Source organism: Musca domestica, unplaced genomic scaffold (assembly GCF_030504385.1).
Source record: "Musca domestica strain aabys unplaced genomic scaffold, Musca_domestica.polishedcontigs.V.1.1 77, whole genome shotgun sequence".
Classification (NCBI taxonomy): domain Eukaryota; kingdom Metazoa; phylum Arthropoda; class Insecta; order Diptera; family Muscidae; genus Musca; species Musca domestica.
In genome coordinates, this window is record NW_026712400.1 from 2203616 (window position 1) to 2231285 (window position 27670).

General features: G+C 37.6%; 1 protein-coding gene across 13 annotated transcripts in view; it reads left to right on the plus strand.

Annotated features, from left to right (window-relative positions):
• LOC101901314 (pneumococcal serine-rich repeat protein) overlaps window positions 1-27670 on the plus strand; it is a 520206-nt gene that overhangs the window by 170046 nt on the left and 322490 nt on the right. The gene's annotated exons all lie outside the window — the stretch shown is intronic.

Genomic DNA, 27670 nt, shown 5'->3' on the forward strand with positions numbered 1-27670 from the left:
CAGCAGTTTGTAAACAAACAAAATGATCGTGTTTACTTGCCAAAGAGGCCAGCTGAAAATGTGCACCTTCGGTTGGCCACCAGAGCTCAAGCGCCAGCCATGGTGATGGTGTGTGACGCCATAACAACCCATGGTGTATTAAAGCCTTGGGCACGCAAACATTTTGGCCGTAGACCTTGGACATTCCAACAAGACTCAGCACACGCCACTTGCCAAAGAGGGCAGCTGAAAATGTGCACCTCCGGTTGGCCACCAGAGCTCAAGCGCCAGCCATGGTGATGGTGTGTGACGCCATAACAACCCATCGTGTATTAAAGCCTTGGACACGCAAACATTTTGGCCGCAGACCTTGGACATTCCAACAAGTCCCGGCACTTATTCTAAAATTTGATACTATTTCCGAAATTTTTTGCTTTCATTCATCAAAAATAAAAATATGTAAAAATTATGGCGTTTGACTTTGTTGCAGTTTTTTTTTTATCTCACCCTGTATATGTCACTTTCAGCATTACTATTAATGACAACCATACACCCCCTGCATTACCTGTAGGCTAAAGAATAATGGATTATTGTTAAAAATTTGATAAAGAAAAATGGCTTACTTTCATCGTACAAAGTAATGAGTGAAGATTACACAAAGTAAGCACATTGGCCTACATGACATGAGGTCTCTGTGTCGGCAGTAATAAAAGAAGGGAAAATACCAAGAGATTGCAACGCACACATCGTCAAACAACAATTGTGGGTTTTAACTGTTTCTGAGTGCTCAGTGCCCCTTTGAGCCAAGTTAGTCAATTTAGCCTCTCCATAAGGTAGACAAAAATAAAAATTGGATGTGTGGTGAAGTTAACACTTGTGTTTTAAAATAAATAGAACGCATGATTTTTTGAACTTATTTGATGGCTCTGGGTGGCAGTTACATACTATGATATGATCAAGTTAAAATAAGGGCTTATGATGTCGTTCTGTAAGTAGGTACTGGTGCCAAAATGTACTTAATTAATCCATTATTTGGTAATGAGATTTTTTGCTGGGTGTATATCATTTGATGTGCTCTAAATATTCCACGACGAAATTACGTGACACCATGTCTTTTTCAACTGAATCCGTTTCAGAACATTGGCAGTCTATCTAGCCATGTCCATCCGCCTGTCTGTATGGTTGGCTGGTTGGTATGCATGATAACTCTTGGAGGAAATTTTGAATTTGCTCAAAACCCTTCGCATCGAGTTCGAAGGTGGGTCATATCTGGAACACCTCCCCTTATAATTCGAAACTTTCAAATAAAGATCTGATGTAAAACTTAGGAGGGAATCGGATTTAGTTAAAACTTTACGTATTTTAATATTTATATCTGACTTCATATACAAAAAATCAAAGAAATATATGTCCATGCTTTGTGATAAGGCAAAAATGTTGAATAAATATAACTCTCATAAAATTTTCAAATTTTACCGATGCTCTTAAATTATCTGCATATTATATATTATTTAGATTTTTCCCACCCCAAAACGACAAAATTTTCAAAAGTTAAAGGAACAAAATAAATTAAAGGCAGCTTCGAAGTTGGTGAAACTTACCACATCGTAATGTGTAGTGCAAAAATCGTCATCATCGGCCCATAAATGTCAATATTTTTTTATCAGCACTAGGTCTGGAGTGAAGATGCGTAATTTCGGTCCATTGGCCCACTTCTAGTAGTTCCGCACCCACAATACGTTACCAGAAATCTCAAGAGAAAAGAGATCTCAACACTTATGAAATTGGTGTCCAAAATATCCATTTCCAGATCTTCCATTAACTGTAAAATAGAAGAGTGCTATTCTATTTTACAGTTAATGGAAGATCTAGTGGGAAAATAGGATATACTGGTCAACTTTTTCCAAAAATTTATAATTTTCAGAAAAGCATAAAATTTTCAAAGATATAGTAAATTTTTCACAAAATTCAGAAAACTGCATGAAATCTTTATTTGAATTGTTAGTTCGGTCCATATAATTGAATGTTTGAAGATTATTTCATTAAAAAGTTTTCGGCGACTGCGCCGCAAATGGTCCATACGCTCGGTCAATTTTTTGGCATACTCTTTCCAGCATTTCAGCCGGCATTGAAGCAGGCTCGTCTGTGTAGACATGCTTTTTAACATAGTTCCACAAAAAATAGTGTAAAGGCATTAAATCACACGATCTACACTAGACCGAACGTGACCGGTCCCGAACATTAAAAAAATCTTTACGGAACTCATCTATGAATAATTCCATTGTTAAGCGGCCTGTGTGGCACAATCTTGTTGAAACCACATGTCATGCAAGTCAAGCTCTTTGGGTTTGGCAAAAAAGTTGGATATCATCTCACGGTAGCACTCATCATTCATGTTCCAAATTGAAATACCCAGCACCCAAAATAAAAAAAGGGTCACAGTGACAATGTGTCATGTAAAACGTCTTGTTTCGAAATTGTCTTCTATTTTTGTAAAACCTCGGAAAGAATTTTCCATAGCAAGAAAATCTTGAGAAGGATATCTTATTTACAGAAAATTGTTTTATGTCTAAAAAGGCCTCGAAAAAAAAACAATTCTTTCTATGCGAAATTTAGCTAAAGGTTATAGAGAACTACTCGTAAAAGGTTTTCTATCTAATCAGGAAAAGCTGCTTTTCTCCACACTCACACTCAGGACCATTTAAAAACAACTTAATCAGAGAGTTACAAACTTGGAAAAATATAAATTTTGCTACTCTCTGAACGGCCCCGCAAATGTCATTTATTAAAGTAAGACCTGATATGAAAGTCTTCCCTCTGTGGGATACTTTTTCTGTAGAAGTCCTCCACAACGATTGTGATCCTCTCAACTTCATAGCAAAATAAGCTGGCAAGCATATATGCTTACTTATCATGAAAAGGCTTACCTGAGGTTAGATCTCAGTTGCTGCTCTACCATCGAAATAATTTCCAGGATGTTAATAGGCATCAGTGCCCCTTTTGTCCAGCAAAAATGACGTTTAGGTAAGAAATAGACTTTTGATGTCTTCTAGGACCTATAGTAGAATTTTATGAAAAATAATTTTGTAGCATATTTTGTCATTCTACGATCAAATTTAAGGGCAGTTTTTAACCATATTTTAAATAAAAGAGCAAAAAAACAACATTTTATGTCTGGCTCGAAGGTTAAAATTTTCGTATTTTTATCTGCAATATTGCCGAAGACATTAAACACATAAAATATACAGATTTGGGGAAATCTTAATCCGAAAATTTCAAAAAGTGTGGACGAGGGGGTGGGGACCTGCCCCTCTATTAAGGTTACTTAGCGATGTAAACTTTCACTTTCAGAGGTTTTCTATCAAATCAGGAAAAGCTGATTTTCTCCACACTCAGGACCATTTATAAACAACTTAATCAGAGAGTTACAAACTTGGAAGAGTATAAATTTTGCTACTCTCTGAACGGCCCCGCAAATGTCATTTATTAAAGTAAGAACTGATATGAAAGTCTTCCCTCTGTGGGATACTTTTTCTGTAAAAGTCCTCCTCAACGATTGTGATTCCTGTTGGCATCCCAAAGATTAAATTTCAAAGTCAAAGACAAATTTCACAACGAACCATAGTTTTCTAGTGTTCATAGAATGGGTTGAATTCGGTTCAGAATATTTTAATTTTATCCTTTAATTCTTGGAATATAGCAAAGTATTTAAATTTGTGCCATAATACCCATAAATCGATGGAGATTTTGCTCCATTAGCTTTGCCAATTAAATTGTGCTTCATCATATTATAGAAACACAATTCATTCATATTGGCTATTCTTTGTTGCTCTTACTTTTGTTCACTTTATTTAATATTCAGTTCAATCAATTAATTGTTATCCCTATGCAAAGGATTTTTTTTTTTGATTTTTTTATGGCAACAAAATTTATATTTTTGGGTTTAGTGGTCGTTGGTAACATTTAATATCCTCGAAAAGAACACAGGTAGCGAAGGATAGAGGATAAATTGAATGCAGGAAATTTTGTGAGCAATTATTTTGTTGTTTTATTTTTTGGAATTTCCTAATAAATGTAACAATTGAAAACGAAAAAAATTTACTTTCCTCTACATTATTTAATAACATAAAACTTCTATTTAAATGTGTTTAAAAGGATTAATGTATAAACCCAGCAAACACACTCATTACCATTTGATAGAATTAGGAACTAATGTTCAAACAGACGACACCTACACACCATTACCACTAAGCCAACAAATAATCAGTTAATCCTAAAAAATTGCATTGATTTCTTATATTTATTATACCAAGTAATGGGAAAAGGCGGCACAGACTGAGCACGTCCCACTACGAGGAGGAGGGCCAGGGAGTCTCTATAGACGAGCTGGAGGGCCAGGGAGTCTCTATAGACGAGCTGGAGGGCCAGGGAGTCTCTATAGACGAGCTGGAGGGCCAGGGAGTCTCTATAGACGAGCTGGAGGGCCAGGGAGTCTCTATAGACGAGCTGGAGGGCCAGGAAGTCTCTATAGACGAGCTGGAGGGCCAGGGAGTCCCTATAGACGAGCTGGAGGGCCAGGGAGTCTCTATAGACGAGCTGGAGGGCCAGGGAGTCTCTATAGACGAGCTGGAGGGCCAGGGAGTCTCTATAGACGAGCTGGAGGGCCAGGGAGTCTCTATAGACGAGCTGGAGGGCCAGGGAGTCTCTATAGACGAGCTGGAGGGCCAGGGAGTCTCTATAGACGAGCTGGAGGGCCAGGGAGTCTCTATAGACGAGCTGGAGGGCCAGGGAGTCTCTATAGACGAGCTGGAGGGCCAGGGAGTCTCTATAGCGGAAAGCCACAAAAAAAAAAGGTAAAACACATGTAAGTTCGGCCGTGCCGAACTTTGAATACCCCCTCACCATTTGGAACGAATTTAGCAATTTTCAAAAAATAAAATCCGTTAAAAATTCTGTTAAAATCTTAAATATACTGAATTTAGCCGTTATATTAGGGTCTATACGACGACGCGGACCTTCATAGGCAATTTTTGTCATAGCCATTACAATATTTAAATGCGAATCTTGAGAGAAAAAAAATCGGCGAATAATATAGCTAAAATCATCAAAATACCGTATATAGGGAGGTAACATTATATGGCGGCTACACAAAAACGTGGACCTGCAAAGACAACTTTCGGTCATAGGCTGAAGTATCCATTACGAAATTCAAATACCAAATTTCAAACAAATGCGGTGAATAAAGTCACTAAAATCATCAAAATACCGAATATAGGGAGGTATCATTATATAGGGGCGCTATACGAAGACGTGGATCTGCACAGACAATTTACTGTCTTAGGGTTTTGTATACATTACGAACTTCAAATACCAAATTTGAAACCATTCCGGTGAATAATTTAGCTAAAATAAAAAAAAAAACATATATAGGAGGGTAACATTATATGGGCGCTGTAGTTATAGACTGTTGAATCCGTTGCGAACTTCAAATACCAAATTTGGAACAATTCCGGTGAATACTGTCGCTAAAATCATCTAAATACCGAATAGCGGGAGATACCGTTATACGGGGGCTACACAAAAACGTGGACCTGCAAAGAAAAATTTTTGTCTTAGGCTGTAGTATCCATTACGAACTTTAAATACAAAATTTGAAACAATTCCGGTGAATAATGGCTAAAATCATCAAAATACTGAAAAAGGTAGTTACCATTATATGGAGGCTATACCAAAACGTGGACCTACATGACCCATTTTCAATACTAAAAGTGCTGCAGAAATAATATACATTTGAGTAAAATTTTATCAACCTACTTCATTTCGTTCGGATGCTAGAGTGATTTCCACAGACGGACGGACATCGCCAAATCGATATAATATTTTATGCTGATCAAGAATATATATACTTTGTGGAGTCTAAAAAGTATATACGAAATGACAAACTTAATATACCCTCCATACTATGGTGGAGAGTATAAAAATAAAACGACTGCTTTTTATACCCTCAGCCGCCTTATGGCACAGAGGGTATACATCATTTGATACGGCCATAACGTGCCTCATCGAAATAATGGTTTTAGACCCTAGGTCTCCATGTACCAAATCTGTTTCAGGACATTTGGAATAAGTCTGGCTGGTGCGCACGATAACTCTCGAAAGAAGTATCCGATTTGATCCAAACCTCGTTCATCGTAATATTATTCTCAAACTAAGTTCGAAGATGGACAATATCGGTCGACTCCCTTTAGTACCTGCCACAAAAAAAGGTCAACATTTTCTCAGAAAATAACTTATCGTATAGAACAAGAAAGGATCACCAATTATGGCAAACTTGCAAATCCCAATATTTGTATCAGTGGTAAGTTTGGTGCGAAAATTGACAATATCGGTGCACACCATCAAGGAGCTCCCCCGAAAAGGGTCAAAATATTGAACAATTATAACTCTCAATAAAGTCGAAATAAGCATCGGTTTTTCTTTAAATTCTACACATCCCAATATTTCTACTGACACAAGGTCTGGTGTGAAAATGGAATATATCGGTCCACCCACAATGGGTCAAAATTTTGAATATCCATGAAGCTCATTAAATGAAAGATTAACATCCGATTCTATTCATAGTTGGCAAATTTCAATATTTCCATCAACACAAGATGCGTTGTAAATATGGTAGAGATCGGACCAATCCTTCTGCTATCTCATCCACAAAGGGTCAAAATTTTGAATATCCATGAAGCTCATAAAACGCGAAATCAACATCCGAGATATCTTTGCTGGGTTTTAATGCCATTTTTTCCTAATTTGTTTTGTCATGCTATAAATATTGTTAAACGTCGTACTTAAAAATGAATTGTTAATAATTTAATTCAATTTTTGTTTAAACATTCAAATTGAATATCCAATTAAAACGGCATAACATGAATAAATCTAGCTGAGCTGTTATTTAAAGGTGTCTTTTTTTAAAGAATACCGAACATAAATTACGGATGCATTTAATTAGTTCTCTATTCATTTGTTGTGTGCACAATGGAAATCTCAATCAATATCCCACTAACGTCTTAGACAATCTTGATGATCGAATCAAAATATTCTGAAAATTACAACAATGCGTTCAGGAGTGAACTAATCCAAAGCAATAATGTACATAATAGGCAATATACCATCTAGGTAAAATAACTAACTCTTGACAAATAAATACGTATGTAATACTCTCAACTTCATAGCAAAATAAGCTGGCAAGCATATATGCTTACTTATCATGGAAAAGCTTACCTGAAGTTAGATCCCAGTTGCTACTCTACCATGGAAATAATTTCCTTGATGTTAATAGGCATAAGTGCCACTTTTGTCCAGCAAAAATGCTCATTTTTGCACAAATTCACATAAAGTACAGCTTTAACCCTAAAATCTGTTTTAATATACATGAATTCCTGGCGTTTAGGTAAGAAGACTTTTGATGTCTTCTAGGACCTATAGTAGAATTTTATGAAAAATAATTTTGTAGCATATTTTTTTTTAACCATTTTATTAACCATATATTTTTAACCAGTTTTTAACCATATTTTAAAAAAGAAACAAAAATAACCATTTTCTGTCTGGCTCGAATTTTAAAATTTTCGTATTTTTATCTGCAATATTGCCTAAGACATTAAACACCTAAAATATGCAGATTTGGGGAAATCTTAATCCGAAAATTTGAAAAAGTGTGGAAGAGGGGGTGGGTACCTTCTCCCTTTACTTAGCGATGTAAACTTTCACAACGCCGATTTTTTTAGCTCTACTTTCATGAACTGCTGGCCGTAATTATAGAATAAATTTAAATTGGCCGACTCTTAGAATCAGAGTCAGAATCCTAGGTTATGTACAGGGTGAAATGAAAGAATTGCAACCAACTTCAGACTGCTGTCATTTCTAAGCCACTTCTCCGACAGCTGTTAAAATTATTAACCAGTGACAACTCATTGTATTGTTTACAAGCGTACAAAAGCATTTTGCTGAGAATTTTTTTCAGAAAAAAAAGTTATTTGTGATGGAATTCAAGCGTGATAGCGTGATTTCTTTATATTTGGCTGGAAAACCACAAGTGGCTATCGTTAGAGCACTCCAGCATTTACATGTGAATAAATCTTTTGTTTCTAGTGCCAGCCATCGTTACCGTGATACTGGTAGCGTAATCCGACGTCAAGGAAGTGGACGGAAGAAAACAGCAACATAAGCAGAAATGGTTCGTAAAGTAAAGAAGAAACCCGCATCGCAGTGGCCGAAAAATGTCTCGTGAGCTGAACATATCGCAATATTCCATTCGGCAAATATTGAAAAATGAGATCGAGAAAAAGAAAATAGACTCAAAAGAGCTAAAGAGTTGCTTCGCTTGGCCGAAAGTGTTGCACTGCTGGATTTGATTTTCTCCGATGAGAAAACATTCGTTGTCCAGCAGTTTGTAAACAAGCAAAATGATCGTGTTTACTTGACAAATTGGTCAGCTGAAAATGTGCGCCTTCGGTTGGCCACCAGAACTCCAGCGCCGGCCATAGTGATGGTGTGGGCCGCCATAACAGGCGATGATCGCTCTCCGCTCGTATTAATCGACCGTGGCATCAGAATAAATACCGAATATTATCGCGAAAATATTCTGGAGGGTGTATTAAAGCCTTGGCCACGCAAACATTTTGGTCGCAGATCTTGGACATCCCAGCAGGACTCAGCACACGCCACCCAAGAATGGTTACAAAATGAGGTTCCTCGCTTCATTTCCAGCGCACAATGGTCACCAAAATCTCCGGATACCAATCCGTTTGACTATTGTGTCCGGAGTATTTTGGAAAGCAAGGTTGACACAAAAAAATACCAAAGGGTCGATCACCTCAATCAAGCGCTTCGCACGGAATGGGTCAAAATACCGCAGAGCAACATTCGGGCAGAGTGTGACGGTTTCATTGGCCGTTCGAAGGCCGTAATTCGTGCCAAAGGTAACCAATTCGAACAAATCTAAACTTATTCTAAAATTTGATGCTATTTCCGACATTTTTTGCTTTCATTCAATTAAATAAAAAAAATGTAAAAATTATGGCACTTTACTTTGTTGCTGTTGTTGTTGTTTTTTAGCTCACCCTGTACAATCGTTGTTTTTCAGCCTGCTATGCAAAACTTGTTTTGATTACATTACCCTGTAATGTTTTATTCAGCTCACATGACCCATATCTAGCTGGTTCTCATTTATACCTTTCATAATCACCCCAAATCCAACATGCATTCGTGCAACAATTCGCATTAATTATTAAAAATTTCTAACATTTACAAATTTCCGTAAATGTTGTGATGCACATTCGTCGAATTTTCATTGTCGCCCGCCAGGTGACTAATTTATTCCTCCTGCTTACAATTTAATAATCGTTGTTGAAATTTGCCAGTGACGCGTCAATCCGATTCTAACATTTCAAGTGCTTGTTGATGTGCGAACATCAGGGATTTATTTGTTGTTGTCAACACGTCTGCCTGTAGCGCTTGGGATTTGGAGCGTTGGTTGGTTGTTTGTACTTTCGATTTATTTCATATGAGAATGCCTCTCTGCCAAATGCTCAGTGCATACATAGTTCTGAGCTGCATAAGTACAGAACAACTCAGTTCCAAATGGGCCATAACATGTCTGAGCCATATAGCGAAAGGGCCTTTTCGGAGAAAAAGGGACATTTTCCCAAAAACCGTATGTGTGTGTGTGTAGAGACAAATGGATTTTTGTAAAATGTCAGTATTCTCCACCCATAAGCAGATGGGGCCTTGTTTTGCATTCCTTTTCTCTGAGTTATAGCCCACACACACACACACACACACACACATACATACACACACTCTTGCAAACGGATGTCAGGCAATGTAATTTATTTTTGTTGAGTTTAGAGGCACGATGACGAGCCGAGTGTTGCTGCTTCTAAATATGTAGAAGAAGGCATTAAATTTCAACGCTTGGTTGCATTAATTTCTGTGTTTTTTTTTTTTTTCTTTTTCTGTCATTATTCATTTTGTCGTCATCGTCATCAACATCGTCATTAACATCCTTTGCTTTGACAGCCTCCTAGCATCCGTGCTTGATGGAAAACAACAGCGACCTACTGTGTAATGATTTGGGACAATTGCCGTACATATCGTACCAAACAGGCTGTGGATGTTGTTAATATGACATTTTTTTGCCATGTCACAGTCTCTTTCGGTTGAATATGGGATTTTAAATAATTTGTAAATAATTAAAATATATGATTTTAAATAATTTGTAAAAGTATCAGTCGGTTTTGCCGACAGATGTATACCCCCAGCCAATATTCGACTAATTAGATAGATTTCAACTTCTGTTATGATTATTCAAACGACTGACCCTCTGTGAAGTAAGTTCCAAAGGAAGGTGCCCATATTGTCCATTTCGTATCGGTCATAAATAAATGTGATATAAATATTACGACGTGCCAGGTTTGGACTATATTGGTTACATCCTTCACTTTACAGGGTGAGAGAAAACAACTGCAACAAAGTCAAAAGCCATAATTTTACATTTTTTTCTTAAATTTGATTGAATGAAAGCAAAAAATGTCGGATATAGCATCAATTTTTAGAATAAGTTTAGATTTGTTTGAATTGGTCACCCTCGACACGAATTATGGCCTTCAAACAGCCAATGAAACCGTCACACACTGGCCGAATGTTGCTCTGCGATATTTTGGCTCATTCCCGGCGAAGCACTTGCTTAAGGTGATCGACACTTTGGAATTTTTTAGTGTCATCCTTGCCTTCCAAAATACCTCAGACACAATAGCCCAACGGATTGGTATCCGGAGGTTTTGGTGGTCATTGTGCGCTGGAAATGAAGCAAGGAACCTCATTTTGTAACCATTCTTGGGTGGCGCATATGCTGAGTCCTGTTGGAATGTCCAAGGTCTGCGGCCAAAATGTTTGCGTGCCCAAGGCTTTAATACACCCTGCAGAATATTTTCGCGATAATATTCGGCATTTATTCTGATGCCACGGTCGATTAATACGAGCGAAGAGCGACCATCGGCGGTTATGGCGGCCCACACCATCACCATGGCCGGTGTTTGAGTTCTGGTGGCCAATCGAAGGTGCACGATAGTTTTTTTTTTTTTTTTGTTTACAAATTGCTGGACAACGAATGTTTTCTCATCGGAGAAAACCAAATTCGGCAGTTCAACACTTTCGGCCAAACGAGGCAACTCTTTAGCTCTTTGGAGTCTATTTTCTTTCTGTTGCGGTGTAACTTCTTGCACATTTTGCCATTTTGCCCAAGCTTATTTTTCAGTATTTGCCGAATGGAATATTGCGAAATATTCAGCCATTTTTCGGCCACTGCGACGCGGGTTTCGATCAAGTCGTTTGTTTACTTTTCGAACAATTTCTGCTGATGTTGCTGTTTTCTTCCGTCCACTTCCATGGCGAATTACAAATTAAATTTTCAAATTACAATTAGTATGTTTCGATTACAAATGTAACTCTCGAATTACAATGCAAATGGTTTGCATTACATTTTGAAAGAGGTGTAGTAATACCAAAATATGACACATGCCTTTAGCAGGGCAAATCTCCTAAAAAAGCCTTTGCTTTTTAAATCTCTTAATAATGGTATAATGTCTCCAGAAGGACTTCAATTGAACAGAAAAAGTGATTGCTATTAAACTCGAACTGCATCTCAACCCTTCAACCTGATTATGACGTAAATAATTTGATTGTCCAATACTGTCACGCGCTTAGCCATTGACAAACAGTTCGTTATGACGTTCTTTGATGCATCATGCAAATTTATGCGGGAAATGTCTTAACAAGATTTGGGTGACCCACCCACCGACTGGTGTGGCCTCTGAAATAAACAAACAAACGCCATCTCGAAATGAAAACAACCCAACAACATTTTTGTCGTATCCATCTAGCCTTTGACACATAAGCTTTTGGTTGGATTTAATGCAGCGACAACCACAAAGGCATTTTCTTACTTGCTGCTTACTTGAAAACCCCTCTACTCCCTCTTTCGCGCTCTAGTCTCCTTGGGCATGGAATATTTAACAAGGGAGGGCAAAAAATAAAAAGCAAGGATGTTATTATCACCTTGTTTGAAATTTCGATATTACACAAAGGACCACTGTCAATTTGATTGTGAAATTTTAAATTCATAGAATGTGCAGGCAATTTGAGAAGAGAATATTTGGGGAGGTTTTTTTCGGAATCTAAAAAAATCACAAAATAGCTATGCATATTTTCGGAAAATGTAAATTTCAGTGAAAACTAAATTTCAACTTAAATTTCATTACTTCGAACATCTTTCGACTTTTATTCATGATGAAATACTACTTTGAAGAATTAGGAAAAAAGCCCACACCTACATTTGAAATACTCAATTGCCTTCTCCTCAACACCCACCCAGCCACATCGCCAGACAACAGCAGTATATGAACCCAAAAATTTAATTAAAATCACACACGATCTGAAAATAGATGTGTGTTGATTGCATTCAGAATGATGTTAACATGTCAAGTGTAACGTATAGGAGGATGAGCGGCGTTGTGATGACAAGCCATTGTTACAGCCTTAGGGTGTTATAATTCCTGGTATTTTTGCACTACTCTAGCAGGTCAGGTCATATGGCGCTCCATCTGGAATGGCAATAATTGCAAGAGTGCAATGAGCAACAACCCCAACATTGGTGTTGTCAGACAACATAACCTCTTTTTGGGGCCTGTGGAACTATGAAAAAAAAATCGATTGAAAAATATGGCCAAATTCCACGCAGTTTCTAAAAAAATCTAAGGGAATCATCATAGAAGAGCTGTAACAAAACAGAAAAATTTTTTGATACTGGAAATGGATAAGGGCCGAAAATAATAAAATATGGCGAAATTTATGAAGAGTTTGACCAAGACGTTAAAATGCTGAAAATCGCGGCTTACAATCCCTATGTAAGGACTATACCACAAATGGACCAACATGACCCATATTTGCCCATAAATTTTGAAAACTCTCTATAAATTTTTTATGTTAAATATTTTGAAATATATCTCAAAATATTGGAGTCACCTTGCCTATTGTCAACGCTATTGAAGATCTTAGGGTTTTCTTTTTTAGGTCAATTTTTTAATAGGTAAAACCATTGAACAATGCATCCACATCTAATTCTTCTGTCCATAACTATTTCAACGTTACGATTTTAAAACCCTAGAAATCAACAGTAGCCTCAATATCAAATATCAGAATTTCATCTCTACCCTTTTACCCAATACGAATTTTAGTGACATTTAGTACGCATATCCAAATGTATATTGTATCTCACCCTTCTCTCTCTCATCTCTCTATATCTTAACCACTGGCACTGACACTGACAGTGATCTTAATATCAAATTCCAGGATTTCAGCTCTGTGATTTCCCCCATTTCCAAATTTAGTATCATTTAGTACTTTTCGAAAGATAATTTATACCATATCCATAACCAGCTCTTAACCACAGACATCAACAGCCATATCAAATTTTAGGATTCTAGAATTCACCAAATACCATACTTTTCGAGTAACTATAGTACGCAATTTCAAAGCCACCTCCAAATCACAACCTAAGATACCAACTGTGACCTTAATAACAAATTTCAGGATTTAAGCTCTCTAATTCCCCCCATCAACAAATTTAATACCATTTAGTACAAATGTAGTACGTATATTCAAACGCAACACCTTCTCTCAACCAGGAACTACCTCAGATACCAACTGTGACGTAATTATAAAAAAACTGCAACAAAGTCAAACTCCATAATTTTTAAATGAAAGCAGCGTGTCGGAAATAGCATCAAATTTTAGAATAAGTTTAGAATTGTTTGAATTGGCCACCTTTGGCACAAATTATGGCCTTCAAACGGCCAATAAAACCATCACACGCTGCCCGAATGTTGCTCTGCACTATTTTGGCCCCTTCCCGGCGAAGCGCTTGCTTGAGGTGGTCGACACTTTGGTGTTTTTAGTGCCAACCTTGCTTTCTACAACACTCCAGACACAATAGTCCAACGGATTAGTATCCGGAGATTTTGGTGGCCATTGTGCGCTGGAAATTAAACGAAGAACCTCTTTCGTAACTCTATAATTCCCCCATTAGCAAATTGAGAACCATTTAGTACAATTATAGGACGCATACCCATAACCAGCTCTTTCTTTCAACCGCAAACACAATCAGTGACATCCATATCAGATTTCAGGATTCCAGATCTCTCCCTTCACCCAATACCAAACTGTATCAAATATAGTACTATTTAAAACTTCTCGTCCAATTATAGTACACATTTCCAAAACCACTTTCATATCTCCAATACAGATACCAACAAATTTCCAGCTATATTGCTTCTCCCAATAGCAAATTTAGTAACATTATCAATCAATCTACATCTCTCCATTTTAGACACCAACAGTGATCCAAAATCAGTACCATCTAGTACTTATCGACACATTTCCAAAGTCACCTCCATATCTTAATTTCTGATACCAACGGAGACCTCAATATCAAATTTGGGAATTGTAGTCCTATTCCTTCACCAAATATCCAATTTAGTACCACCTGGTACTTTTCAAACAATTATATTACACACTTCCAAATCACCTCCATATGTTTAGGTCCTAATACCAAATTTCAGATTTGAAGCATCATTTGTTCACCAAATCACCAAATGGTAATAAATATAGTACTATTTAGTATTTTTGTGACCTTTATGGTACAGGGTTGCCCATACTCGACGGACCCATGTTTTTTTTCTTTAAATCAAAGAAAAAAATAAAAATTTGGCGGTTGGCAATGTTAATCATTTAATTCGTTCCAAGTAGATTTGTTTACATCAATTTTTAAATATGATATCCTCAAATGGCCGCCTCTGGCGTTGATGACGTATTGTGCCCTTTTTGCTGCATTTTCCATCGTTTTTGCCAACATTTCGGCCGGAATAGCGGCTATTTCTTCACGAATGTTGTCCTTGAGCTCTTCTACGGTCCTTGACTTGTTAACGTAAACCTTTGACTTCAAATATTCCCACAAGAAGAAGTCAGGCGGCGTCAAATCGGGCGAACGCGGTGGCCAGTCCAAATCACCACTTTCGACATCAAACGGCCCGGAAACAAATTCTTCAGAAAATCGATTGTTAAGCGACTTGTGTGCGGTGGAGCGCCGTCTTGTAACTTAAACTGTAAACTGTAACTTTTTCGTCATGAAGAGGCACTTCTTGAATCTCCTGAGGATTTTCAGTGGCGTAAAGCGGCAATTTTGCTTATTTACGGTCCCATTCAAGGTGAAATGGGCTTCATCGGACATGATAATTTTGTTCCGAAATTGCTCGTCATCTTCGGCCATTTCGATGACTCTTTGGGCCCATTCCAATCGACAAGGCTTGTGCGGGAACAAATGCAAATTAATGCGAATAATCCGTTGTAAAGTGGACCGAGCCATGCCCAACTACTGAGAACGGCGTTTTTGGGATGTTCTTGGGGACCTATCAACACTGGCTCGTACGGCAGCGATATTCTCGGCCGATCGCCTTGGTCGACTTTTATATGGCCTCTTCGGATTAGAAAGAGCCTTACCAGTCGAAAATTTTTCGTATAAACGCTTAATGGTGTTCTTAGAAGGCGCACTTCTCACATTTTTTAATGTTTTAAAAGCACGTTGAGTTTTCACAATTGACTTCTTCTGTTGAATGTAAATTTCAACTATTTCAGAGCGCTCGTGTGGCGTGTATTGGTTCATGGTAAAAATCTGCTTGGACCGACGCTTCAAACGCGGTATGACATTAAGCAATGTGACATCTCTGTCAAAAGATATGGCATTACCAGATGGGTCCGTCGAATAAGGGCAACCCTGTACACATTTCCAAAACCATCCCTTTTTTTATCACAAACCTACCACCAACAAATATCTACCAACAAAAATACTACATTTCAGGGATCTCAATACAAATACCGGCTTCATGCGTTCAACCTGAATCAAACTTTTCCGAATTTAGTTCCATTTAGTACAGTTCGCACACTCAGTACACATTTTCCAACCTTGGTTCGCATACCAAGTTTTTAGCTCTATCGGTTCACATAATACCATATGGCACCATTTTAGAACTTTTCGTAACCTTAAAGTTTGAATTTCCAAAAACCCAGCTTTATCACACGCCAAGTTTTACCCTCATCTAAAATTTCCAGATTCTATCTTTAGCCGCTTCGTCTGGGAGAGGATTCTCAGTCAGTCAGTCAGTTTTTTTTACCACTTTTTGGTATAGATAGATTTAAAGTATTTTTTATACCCTCCACGATACTATGGAGGGTAAATTAACTTTGTCATTCCGTTTGTAACTCCACGAAATACTCATGTCAGACCCAACAAAGTATATATATTCTTGATCAGCGTAAAATTCCAAGTCGATTTAGTGATGTCCGTCTGTCTGTCTGTTGTAATCACGCTTTCTTTCGAACGAATTGAGATAGAAGGCTAAAATTTTGCACACATGTTTATTTTTCCAGTAGACAGGTTAAGTTCGCAAATGGGCTATGTAGGTCCACGTTTTCATATAGTCCCCATATAACGGTACCTCCCGATATCCGGTATTTTTACTACGCAGCTTCATGTCGTCGTATAGACCCTAATATAATTCGGTATTTTAAAGGTTTTAACAGAATTTTTAGCGGGTCCTATTGTTTTTGAGAATTGCCAAATTCGTTCCAAATGGTGGAGGGTATTTAAAGTTCGGCCTGGCCGAACTTACATCTTTTTTACTCGTTACTACTCTTTTTATAAGTATAGGTTTTGATTTATTTCGATCCCGTTTAACAGAAGTTTTTAACCATATTGTCAAAAAGGACCAAACTTAGTTGATTCGCTTGAGGATTATTTCGACCAAAATAAATGTACTTTTTTATCAGTTGGTTTGACGAAGGCACTATTTACCTAAAATCTAGGGATTCCAAAGAATTTTCTTAATTAGAAAATTTCAAAGCAATTTTGAAGATGCGGAACTTTTGCTCACTCTATTTAGGTTACTTTCAAAACGCCGATATCAGTGTCTTCTATTTCATAATCTGCTGGACCTTCCTCTAATTATTTATGGAAGTAATGGAATTTTGAATGGTTTAGACACACTCTCCAGATATCTGGAATCCTGTTTCTTTGTTTTCATTGAAGTATTCCCCATGGCAGAGGGTTGTACCAGTTCGCATGGTTTTGCAACTTCTCACACATGAATGACACACAAAAAGAAATTTCGAAATTTCCTAAAGTTCTTTGTTGTTTGCCAGCGCACAATCAAGCCTTTCAATATTTGTTTTTTTATTTTTAGATTTAACTTTAAATTCCTTTTTCCAACTTGCATCAACTTTGAAAACTGCTGGCAGTTTAGTCTGATTTCCTTTTTTTTTTTGAATTTGCACAACAGCAACAAAAATAACAAACACATGAAAGGAGTATCGAAAAGAAGGACTTGCAAGTTTTTTTTTCTTTCATATTCAAAGTTTAAAACATGGAAATCTTTTTCAACACACCAATACAAACAATTATATAAATGTGTGTGTGTGTGAGTTTAAGTGCGGGTAGGCAAAATACGAACGGAAACTGGCAACTTTTGAAGAATAAAGCAGTCATGTTGTTACCAATCTTCCAAATAGATATCTCAATTTTGATAAATGTTACAATTTCCTCGAACATTAATAACTTTTCGTTCTGTTTGATGCTGCCAATCGCCTTACACGAAAAATTGATTGCAGAACTTTTCCCACATTGGATACCATTTTATGAACATATGTTTTTGAATTGCCATTTCTTTTTTTTTTTTAATATGCAGATTTGCATTCCATCGAATTTTATTGTATGCATGGATTGGATGTGATATGAAGAAATCCATGGGAGGGTATATGAATTTGTTGAAATGGGGGATGGATGTGTAAAAGCAGATTAAGGATTTTTGTGTAATACATTATAGAGCAACAAATATGGTGCTTGCATATTTTCAACTAAAATTATCTCTTTCATAATAAGACCTGATTCTAATGAATAAAGACATTTTGTGTTATTGAAATTTTAGTTAAATTTTACCCGTTGAATTTTAGCAAGAGATCTACGGTTGCAGACAAGAGCAGCCAGCAAAAACTCACATTATCAACAGGGTTCCAAAACAGATTACACATTTCAAATTTAATTTTCTTTTAAACTATATAGGGTGAGATAAAAAAAAAACTACAACAAAGTCAAACGCCATAATTTTTAAATAAAAGCAAAAATGTCGGAAATAGCATCAAATTTTAGAATAAGTTTAGATTTGTTCGAATTGGCCACCTTTGGCACAAATTATGGCCTTCAAACGGCCAATGAAACCGTCACATGCTGCCCGAATGTTGCTCTGCGATATTTTGCCCATTCCCGCCTCATGTTTTTTAGTGCCAACCTTGCTTTCCAAAATACTTCAGACACAATAGTCCAACGGTATCCGGAGATTTTGGTGGCCATTGTGCGCTGGAAATTAAACGAGGAACCTCATTTTGTAACCATTCTTAGGTGGCTCGTGCTGAGTACGATGGTGCTGAGTCCTGTTGGATTGTCCTGCGGTCTGCGGCCAAAATGTTTGCATGCCAAAGGCTTTAAAACACCCTCCAGAATATTTTCGCGATAATATTCGCCATTTATTCTCATGCCACGGTCGATTAATACAAGCGGAGAGCGACCATCGGCTGTTATGGCGGCCCACACCATCACCATGGCCGGCGCTTGAGTTCTGATGGCCAACCGAAAGTGCATGTTTTCAGCTGACCTTTTGGCAAGTAAACACGACCATTTAGTTCATTTACAAACTGCTGGACAACGAATGTTTTCTCATCGTTGAAAACCAAATTCGACAGTTCACCACTTTCGGCCAAACGAAGCAACTCTTTAGCTCTTTTGAGTCTATTTTCTTGTTGTTGCGGTGTAAGTTATTGTACTTTTTGGTATTTCAATGGCTTTACCCCGAGATCATTTTTCAATATTTGCCCATTGCGATATGTTCAGCTCACGAGCCATTTTTCGGCCACTGCGACGTGGGTTACAATCAAGTCGCTTCTTTACTTTTCGAACCATTTTTGCTGATGTTGCTGTTTTCTCCTGTCCACTTCCTTGATGTCGGGCTACACTACCAGTATCACGGTAACGAGCGATGGTACGAGGCACAAAAGATTTATTCACATTTAAATCCTGAAGTGATCTTACGATAGCCACTTGTGGTTTTCCTACCGAATATAAAGAAATCACACTATCACGCTTGAATTCCATCACGAATAATTTTTTTCCTGGAAAATTCTCACCAAAATGCTTATGTGCGCTTGTAAACAATATAATGAGCTGTCACTGGATTAATTTTAATAGCTGTCGGAGGAGTGGCTTAGGAATTACACTAGTCTGAAGTTAGTTGCAGTTCTGTCATCTCACCCTGCATGTGCACGTCTTCGTATAGCTCCCATAGTACGGTTTTCATTTAAGCGGAATTTTTTTTTATTTTTGATGATAGTTCGGCTGAAGGTCAGTAAAACAATTTTATTTAGTTATCTCCTTTTTTCTCTTTATTATATCCAATATTTCGATTGTATTGGTATTTTTTTTTTTTTTTTTGAAAAATTTCAAGTTTTTTCCATATGGTGGAGGGTATTAAAAGTTCAGCCAAACGTAGCTGTTTTTTTTACTTGTTTTACATTTTATTATCTTAAAATGGCTAATTGAGATCAAGTCTTCCCAAAATGTGTGCTGGGTAATATAAATTCTTTCCCGAAATATTACATTACTTACCTGCTCATGGTTGTTGAAGAATTACTTTATTATAATCTTTGAATATTATAATCTGTATTTGCAAAGAAAAAAATGGAGTTCGGAGTCCGAACAGTTTATATGCATATACTTAAAACTATATACTACTTCCCCCACCCACTTGTCCACCACCACCACTCTTTTTAGATAAACCTTATTGCACTTAATTTCCTTTGTTTTAATGCATTGCTGTTACTTGGAAAATCTCCATTAACCTCACATGTGTGTGTGTGTGTGTAGAAGGGGAAAAAAGGAATGGAAGGGAAGACGCAGATGAACAGAACTTTTCCTTTGCCGAAACAGACGTCAATAATGGTGTTCATGCCAGCAACTTGCCAGCAGTTTATTACAAATTTATATACACGAATATGTGTGAGCGTGTGTGTGCAACAGTTTTCAAACTTTTCGTTATAATATGATGGGCATGTATGTGGTCTCGCACATATGCAAACACTAATATCTTCCCTTGGATATTGTTTAGGGTTTCTGGTATGCATTGGGAAAATTCTACAAAGTCACAAGTCGAGAGAACCCAGCTCTTCTCTCTCTAGTTATCAAGCAATCTAAATAAAATTTTGCAACTTTTGAATGTAATAACACCTTTCTGCTGCTCTACATTCTGGAACGGTGGTAGTAGCAATGGAAATTCGTTCGTTCCATTGTGGAGGAATTGCAGCGGAAACAGGTAGAAACTTTCTAAGACACATATTCAAATTTTCTCTGTTAGCGAAGACTTTATTAGTTTTTGGAACAAAAGCCTAGAAATGAGAACAATTCTGGATTGTAGCTAAAACTTTTCTTCGAGTTGTTGTTCTTGAAAATTAGAAAATTAAAATGTGTGCTGGTGCTGGTGGTGGTGGCAACAGAAGACTTTACATTGCATACGAGTATGTATGCCACCACACAATAGCCATGCATGCAGACTATAACTAACTAATGGAATTACAACGACATACGGCGCAATGGCACACATTGCCACCTCGTATGGCACACTCTAGATTTCCCAACATAAGTTGTGACACCGCATCCACGGATGTCGTGTCTCAGATGAATGGCTGAATGTTGTTGATGATGATGACGTGTTGGCTGGATCATGAATATGCAGGCATACGATGATTGTGGAAATTATGCTTTTCCATGGCATCATCACCCATCTTCATCATCTTCATATAAACGTGGCATGTCATAAGTCAGTCTGTCAGTCGGAAAGCCATTCAGCCGGTTGTGTTGTTGCACAAAGTAATGCTATTAGAGTAAATTAGATTTTATTGCTCTCAATGCTGTTTTGAAAAATTAATTTTCAATAAAACTAAAAAACCAAAGAGAAGATAAATAAGAATTTAAAAAGAAAAAAGCACAAAAGTTTCACCAGGTCGATATTATATAATCCTCCATCCTTTGGAAGGAACTTGTAAAATAACAAAAAAAAAATCCTAGAAAAATACCTCTCAACTGAAACCCCTTATATGGGTTATACGATGACGCTTTTTTTGTCAGTTACGGAATTTGTAACAATTCTGTTGAATAACAAAATCATCAAAATATAGAATCGAGGGATGTACAGCTATATGGTGGCAATGCCTAAATTTGGACCTATATAGCCCATTTTAAAAATGATGGGCCATGCACACATTTGAGTAAAATTGTATCAACCTACTTCAATTCGAGGGATTTTCACAGATGGACAGACTGACGGTCATCGTTAAATCGACACGGAATGGTATGAATATACAGGGTGAGATAAAAAAAAAAACTGCAACAAAGTCAAACGCCATAATTTTAATTTTTTTTTTAATAAAAGCAAATAATGTCGGAAATCACATCAAATTTCAGAATAAAATTAGATTTGTTCGAATTGATCACCTTTGGCACGAATTATGGCCTTCAAACGGCCAATGAAACCGTCACACGCAGCTCGAATCTTGCTCTTGAGATGATAGACAGTTTGGTATTATATAGTGCCAACCTTGCTTTCCAAAATACTCCAGACACAATAGTCCAACGGATTGGTATCCGGAGATTTTGGTGGCCATTGTGCACTGAAAATGTAGCGAAGAACCCCATTTTCTAACCATTCTTGGGTGGCGCGTGCTGAGTGCGATGGTGCTGAGTCCTGTTTGGGTGCCCAAGGCTTTAATACACCCTCCAGAATATTTTCGCGATAATATTAGGCATTTATTCTGATGCCACGGTCTATTAACACGAACGGAGATCGACCATCGGCTGTAATGGTGGTCCACACCATCACCATGGCCGGCGCTTGAGTTCTGTTAGCCAACCGAGTTCAGCTGAACTCTTTGGGAGGTAAACATAACCATTTTGTTTGCTAACAAACTGCTGGACAACGAATGTTTTCTCATCGGACAAAACCAAATTTGGAAGTTCACCACTTTTGGGCCAAGCGAAGCAACTCTTTAGCTCTTTTGAGTCTATTTTCTTTCGGTTGCGGTGTAAGTTCTTGCACTTTTTGGAATTTCAATGGCTTTACCCCGAACTTTTTTTCAATATTTGCCTAATAGAATATTGCGATATGTTCAGCTCACGGGCCATTTTTCGACCACTGCGATGCGGTTTTCGATCAAGTCGCTTCTTCACTTTTCAAACCATTTCTGCTGATGTTGCTGTTTTCTTCCGTCCACTTCTTTAACGTCGGGCTACCAGTATCACGGTAACAAGTGACACACAAAAGATTTATTCACCTTTAAATACTCGAGTGCTCTAAGGATAGCCACTTGTGGGTTTCCAGACAAATATAAAGAAATCGCACTGTCACGCTTGGATTCCATCACGAAAAACTTTTTTTCTGGAAAATTTTCAACATCATGCTTGCGTACGCTTGTAAACAATATAATAAGCTGTCACTGGATTAATTTTAACAGCTGTCGGACGAGTGGCTTAGAAATGATAGCAGTCTGAATTTGGTTGCAGTTTTTTCATTTCACCCTGTACTTACTTCTTTTTAGAATTTTTAGTAAGTTGTGAAGTTTTGTTTTTATACCCTCCACTATTCTATGGAGGGTTTCTCACTCCGTTTGGAGCTCCTCGAAATACTAATGTCAGGCCCAACAAAGTTCATATATTCTTGACCAGCGTAAAATTCTAAGTCGATTAGCGATTTCGGCCTCTCTCTGTTATAATCACGCTATCTTTCTAACGAATCGAGATAGAGGGCTAAACTTTTGTACACTTGTGTATTTTATCTGTAGGCATGTTATGTTCTTAAATGAGCTATGTCGGTCCACTTTTTCATTTAGCCCCCATAAACCGGTACTTCGCAATATTCGACATTTTGATAATTCTAGAGATATTTTTACGGGAATTGTTTCAAATGTTCTATTTAAAGCTCGCAATAGGTACTATGACAGAAAATTGACTATGCAGGTCTTTGTATAGCCTTCATATAAATGGTTTCAATTTCTGCGGATTTTTTTTTTTTTTTTTTTTTTGGAAATTTGTTTTATGTGCCACTACACTTTGTACTTCCAATTATTTTATAAATTTTTGATCTTCTATGTTTACATCAAAGCTTTTTTTCATAAAACACATCATCTGGACTGTCAGTTTCTTTAGATATGCTTCAAATATATGACCTATCTTTGTCATTTTTAGTGTATACCATATATAATACAACTAGCAATAATCCCACAAATTTCTTAGGAAATTCTAATTCTCATTTCATTTTATCCTGGAAATGTGGCTAACAAACGACCTGCTTTGAAAACCAATACACACCTACGCCAGTGAAATTAAACATTGTGTTTGGCTAACGCCCACCGAATCGCAACAGCAATTACAACTTTTACGCCTTGTTTGCTGGTGTCGTCCTCCCTTCGTTAACAATTTGCCGCCAACTGAGGCCAGTCTGAAACAATCAACCAAGCGTTAATAAAAAAATCAATGAATTCCAGCTATGCAGGTGGAATAGGGCGTGTAACCATCCGATTCAGTGGGTATTTAATTTCTAACAACAAAAGTTTTTGGATATACATAGTCAAAGCAGAGTGTTCTGCAGGAGGAGAAGAAGGAGGTGAGAAAGTTTATTGCCGATCCTGGCAATAAACATTGTGAAACTTAAGGAAATTTGAAGCACAATTTTTCAACATAATGTTAAGTTGCCATCGATTTATCGGTGTCCGTCTTCGCTGACTGGCAGTCGCCAACCTGTCAGATTGGCTGGTTGGCTGGCTACCTGCCTGTCTCTCTGTCTACATGACTTGACTTTATTCATATGAGCTGGTTATCTAACATGTCTGATTTAAATTGCTTTACAATTAATTCCTTTACTTTTAGCCACATTTCACCCACCGGCTTCGATTTTGTAACAATTTGTTATTTTCAAGTCCTCCACTTCTCTCTCCCCCTCTTGGAAATGTTTTCCCATTAAAATTACTTAAGCAAAGAAGGCCAACTTTTCTACTGCCTTGTGGAATAATTTAGACAAGAAACAGCAACATATAAAACTTTGGAAGCAAATGCAAGAGAAAAGTTTTAAGGTGTTTTGTCAAAAATTTGTTACCCGTATGCGCCACTTCCAGCATGACGAGTAATGACACCATATACCCTCTGCATTACCGGTAGCTCAAAAATAATGACAACCACTTCGCATAACGCTTGCAAATCATTGCATTTTATTATCAAAATTCAAGCTCAGTTAAGAAAGTTAATCATGGACTTTTTACATTTTGCGAGGAAGCTCATTTTTGACGGGAGAAGGCGAAATGTCGGGTTTGGAGTGATGATCCGCCAGAAGCATTGCAGAATCTTCCAATGTATCCTGAAAAATGCACAGTTTGGTGCACTTTGTGGGCTGGTGGTATCATTGGACCGTACTTTTTCAAAGTTGCCATGAATCGTAATAACTTCCGACGGAATTCAACCTAAAAGCAAGTACTTAAAATTTTGGTTAAAATCGGTTCAGATCTAGCTATAGCTCCGAAATTTTCTAGAGATCGGTTCAGATTTGTATATAGAATACAGGGTGAGATGAAAAAAACTGCAACCAACTTCAGACTGCTGTCATTTCAAAGCCACTCGTCCAACAGCTGTTAAAATTAGTCCAGTGTTTACAAGCGTACAAAAGTATTTTGGTGAGAATTTTCCAGAAAAAAAGTTATTCGTGATGGAATTCAAGCATGATAGTGTGATTTCTTTATATTCGGCTGGAATACCACAAGTGGCTATCGTTAGAGCACTCCAGCATTTAAATGTGAATAAATCTTTTGTGTCTCGTACCAGAAGTGGACGGAAGAAAACAGCAACATCAGCAGAAATGGTGCGAAAAGTAAAGAAGCGACTTGATCGAAACCCGCGCGTCGCAGTGGCCGAAAAATGGCTCGTGAGCTGAACATATCGCAATATTCCAATCGGCAAATATTGGAAAATGAGCTCGGGGTAAAGCCATTGACATTCCAAAAAATGCAAGAACTTACATCGCAACAGAAGGAAAATAGACTCAAAAGAGCTAATGAGTTGCTTCGCTGCCGAATTTGGTTTTCTCCGATGAGAAAATATTCGTTGTCCAGCAGTTTGTAAACAAACAAAATGATCGTGTTTACATGCCAAAGAGGTCAGCTGAAAATGTGCACCTTCGGTGGGCCACCAGAACTCAAGCGCCGGCCATGGTGATGGTGTGGGCCGCCATAACAGCCGATGGTCGCTCTCCGCTCGTATTAATCGACCGTGGCATCAGAATAAATGCCGAATATTATCGCGAAAATATTCTGGAGGGTGTATTAAAGCCTTGGACACGCAAACATTTTGGCCGCAGACCTTGGTCATTCCAACAGGACTCAGCACTCGCAACCCAAGAGTGGTTACAAAATGAGGTTCCTCGCTTCATTTCAAGCTTTTTGGGTTTTGGGGAAGGATTCGATTATAAGTCGAGTTTGCGTATCTTGAAGTTTACAAAAAGAAATAAGGCCCGACCGAGTGCCGCGTCGAAGTAACAATTTAAGAACATAAATCTCTTTGGTCGAAATCCGTTTTGGGGCATTTGGAGCCGTCCGTCCGCTGCCAATATGTGCAATAATCTTTAAATTAAATATCCAGAATAATATTTTTACCAAACTCAGATTGAGTCGGGAGATGGGCAATATCGGTCAACTCCCTCTGGTATTTCCACCACAAAAGTACAAACATTTTCATGTTGAGCGATGGGATTAATTCAAAAATTTCAAATCGTTGTATTTTAATAAGACTTAGCTCGAATGCGAAAATTGACAGGCATTTTTGTACTTTTTGAATGAAATGGTTCAGCATTTTGAATAAAAAGTACTCTCGTATTTAAAATTTTTCACCACATCAAAACCCATGTCCCAAAATCGCACCTATTTTTTATTTAAAGGTTAAACAGATTTTACAAGCATTCAGACATCTATGTAGTATTGTTTAGCAATTAAGAACGGTCTTGTAAATCGGAAAATTCGGATATTTTTCCTTCATTATACCCTCCACCATACTATGTCGTTCCGTTTGTAACTCCTCGAAATACTCATGCCAGACCCAACAAAGTATATATATTCTTGATCAGCGTAAAATTCCAAGTCGATTTAAAGATGTCCGTCTCTCTGTCTGTTCGTCTGTCTGTCTGTTGTAATTACGCTATCTTTCGAACGAATTGAGATAGAAGGCTAACATTTTGCACACATGTTTATTTTACAGTAGGTCCACGTTTCCATATAGCCACCATATAAAGGTACCTCCCGATATTTTGTATTTTGATGATTTTAGCGACATTATTCCCCGGAATTGTTTCAAATTAGGCGTATGAAATTCGAAATGGATACTACAGCCTATGATAGAAAATTGTCTGTGCAGGTCCACGTCTTCGTGTAGCCCCCATATAACGGACCTCCCGATATTCGGTATTTTCATACTTTTAGCGACATTATTCACCGGAATTGTTTCAAATTTCGTATTTGGAGTTCGAATTGGATACTACACCCTAAGACAGAAAATTGTCTATGCTGGTTCAGGTCTTCGTATAGGCCCCATATATCAGTACATCCCTATATTCGCTATTTTGATGATTTTAGCGTCATTATTCACCTGAATTGTTTCAAATTTGATATTTGAAGTTCCAAAGGGATAGTACAGCCTAAGACAGAAAAATTACTGTGCAGGTCCACGTCTTCGTATAGCCCCCACATATCAGTACCTTAATTAATCGGAATTGTTTAAAATGTGGTATTTGAAGTTCGGAATGAATACTACAGCCTAAGACAGAAAATTGTCTGTGCAGGTCCACGTCTTCGTATAGCCTCGCGGTACCTCCCTATATTCGGTATTTTGATGATTTTAGCGTCATTATTCACCGTAGTAGTTTCACATTACGTATTTAGAGTTCGTAATGGGAACTACAGTCTGTGACAGAAAATTGCCTATGCAGGTAAAGGTCTTCGTATAGGCCCCATATATCAGTACCTCCTCATATTCGGCATTTTGACGATTTTAGGTACAATACTCACCGAAATTGTTTGAAATGTCGTATTTGAAATTCGTAATGGAGGCTACAGCCTGTGACAGAAAATTGTCTATACAGGTCCAGGTCTTCGTATAGCTCCTATATAACGGTACCTCCGTATGTAGGGTATGGCCTGTGACAAACAATGCCTATATTAGGTGCACGTGTCGTACTGGCCCTAATATAACGGCTATATTCTGTATTGTTAAAATGTTAACAGAATTTTTGGCGAAAATTTTCAAATTCGTTCTATATGGTGGAGGGTATTCAAAGTTCGGCCCGGCCGAACTTAGTGCTTTTTTACTTGTTAAGGCTCGATCGAACCGATTACATTTTTGTTATTTTTACCAAGTATTTTCACTTCCCACCCGTTTATATCGACAACAATTTTTTATTTA